General features: G+C 37.7%; 1 long non-coding RNA gene across 1 annotated transcript; it reads right to left on the bottom strand.

Moving 5' to 3' along the window:
• Positions 1–1,317: 1,317 nt before the first annotated feature.
• On the bottom strand, positions 1,318–2,109 carry LOC113472710. The gene is made up of 2 exons (XR_003394911.1): positions 2,040–2,109; positions 1,318–1,942 (listed from the first exon to the last, which is right to left on the bottom strand). It is a non-coding gene; the product is annotated as an uncharacterized LOC113472710 (long non-coding RNA).
• Between the last annotated feature and the right edge of the window lie 693 nt (positions 2,110–2,802).

Here is a 2,802-nt window from a genome sequence, read left to right as displayed (position 1 = left end):
GTTCAGAGAAAAACAAAATAGATAAAAAAAAAAAAAAAAAAAAGTAGTTAAAAAAAAAAAAGTAAAGAAGTAAAACCCGAAAAAAATTTTAGGTCCAAATATCTTTATCCCTCAGGTGGAACGTTCAATCTAAACCTTTGTGAAACCAAGTGAATCCCTAGAAATCCGCTTTCCATATGATTTAAACTGCTGCGCTCTCAAAGTCCCCTCTTGTAAACCGCCGCCCTTTTGGCGGTCCTTTGCCGGCTTAAAGCCGCGTGAAAACAGTCAAAAAACGAGAGTATTAGGATTTGGGCAACGCAGTGCCTAATAAGTCCCGTATGGATTCCGCTCACACCTTGACCCTTCCCATCCATCCATGGATCATATAATGAACCAGATAGGGTTAGTTACTTCTCGTACCATACTACACCTTAAGTCATCTTGGATGTGCGGGATGTGAACAAATCTGGGCGATGCGGGTGACTAAAAGTTATTAGTTGGAGAATAAAAAATTAGTTAGGTTGACATAAAAATTAACTCGGTTAGTAGTTAAGGTTTATGCTTAAAAGGAAAGCCCTTTGCCTCTGCTAAAGGTAGGGGAGCATGATTTGTTAGAGGGATTTGAACCCGAGCACTCCTAATACCTATGGTTCTTGAGTCGAGCGCCTTGACACCTCGGCCACTCTTCCGGGTGAGAGGAGTGGGAGAAATAGCAGTATATTATCTTTTCAAGCGACAATGAGAACAAAAATCAACGAACGATTCAAACATTCAAAACATGCTTCACATTCACATATTCAAAAGAGTATCTCAGCATAGGAGCATCATAGTCAGTACACGTTCTTTGTTCTAAGGCGTCCTACATTCTCACTATTTAACACGCATCCAATTCCATACCAAAATAGATGTGGTTGGGTAAGTAATACCCTTTCATACATGTAGCGGTGTAAGGTGCCCTGCATAGTGTTCTTACTGTATTTTATCCCGACGCAGTGGGATTTTTATCCCTTTTCAGGGATTTTTCAGGTCTGACTGGGATAAAAATGAATTTAGGGATTTTAAGGGATTTTTAACAATTTTAAGTGATAATAATTTTTATTCATCTAATAAAAATACATTAATTATTTAAAGTCAATATTTAAGGGTATTTGAGTGAAATTTCGAGTGTATGGCCGCCATACACGCCTTATATGGACGCTACGCCACTGTTGAAAATACAGTTGATTGATTGGTTAAAAATAAAGTTCAAAACTTTGTTAATTTTTATTAGAAAGATGTTGTTCATTTTATTTATAAACTTTATTGTACAGAAATAAATCTCTTAGGTGATTTCGATTCGAACACAGAAAGAAAGGAGTAAAGAAAGTTTAAACTAGTCGAATAAAGAAAGTTTAAATAGAAATGGCGGGATTTACTGATGACCTAATCAGAACTTTCACTATAGGGAGATTTTTAAATGATAAACACTCTTCAATTAAGCAATCTGATTAGCTGAAAATTTTGAAATCAACGAATCAGATTGCTTAAACAAAGAGTTAAACCATTTGGGACGATAAGACCCTAGCAGTTACAGTTCCCTCTGTCAAACCTCTAAAAAAAAAAAAAAACATTTTTAAATTCAGTTTAAGGTATTGGCCATTAACGACTCCTTTTAATGACTGTCCGATTGAGGTCAGTGGCTAAACCCATCCATGAATAAATTAAAATACCTGCACAGTATGTACAAAAAAAATAGAAGCGGTACTTGTTCAGAAGTCACGTCATTGAGCTGTGACTAGTGTTGTTATAGGGTTGAGTTAAACGCAAAAAGGTTCCGTCACAAATGAGCAGATTAAACAAAAAGGAGTTTCCCTTTTCACTGTCGTGGCTTCTGAACAATTACCCGTTTTACAAACCGTCACCAATCTTCATTCAGGTGCACACGACGGACACTAATATTTTACAAACCTTCACTAACAACCTTCATTCAGGACAATTACCCGTTTTACAAACCGTCACCAATCTTCATTCAGGTGCACACGACGGACACTAATATTTTACAAACCTTCACTAACAACCTTCGTTCAGGACGATAAGAGGGCCCTTAACCTTCACCAACCTTCATTGGAAGATTCAATCTGTACACACTCTATAACCTTCTTGGCTTCTGAACAATTACCCATTTTACAAACCGTCACCAATCTTCATTCAGGTGCACACGACGGACACTAATATTTTACAAACCTTCACTAACAACCTTCATTCAGGACAAGAGGGCCCTTAACCTTCACCAACCTTCATTGGAAGATTCAATCTGTACACACTCTATAACCTTCTCCTCCTTCTTCTCTTCCTTCTCCTTCTTCTTCTCTTCCTTCTTCTCCACATCCAGTTTCATCTTCTTCCTGCCATTGTCTTCTTCCGTTCTTCCATCGTCCGATTTTCGTTTCGGCTGCGATTTCGTGATGAAATTCATTATGCTTATCGTTCCCGATGGTGCGGCTTTCGTTCCCGATTTCGGCATGGGTTTGGCCGATTTCACCCCGACAGTTCCCGGTGTTACTTGGTTTCTGGACGATAAGACCTCATCAGTTACAATTCCCTCTATCAAACCTCTTCAAAAAAAGAAAAAAAAAAGTCTCTCCATATTGAAAGTTCTGATCAAGTCATTGGCAAATCCCGCCATTACTATTAAGTTATTTATAAAATTTACACCTATTTTGAATAGCAAATACACAACACCTCGTTTAAACTGCGGGAGTAAAGGGACTTTTCAGTCTCATTCTGGCACTATAAAGAAGGTACATCTTATATTATAAAATCAAGATCCATTCACTCATT

This window comes from Diaphorina citri, unplaced genomic scaffold, assembly GCF_000475195.1.
Source record: "Diaphorina citri unplaced genomic scaffold, Diaci psyllid genome assembly version 1.1 scaffold7489, whole genome shotgun sequence".
In the NCBI taxonomy this organism is placed as follows: domain Eukaryota; kingdom Metazoa; phylum Arthropoda; class Insecta; order Hemiptera; family Psyllidae; genus Diaphorina; species Diaphorina citri.
Note: the sequence above shows the minus strand (reverse complement) of the source record. Positions and strands in the feature narration are given on the sequence as shown.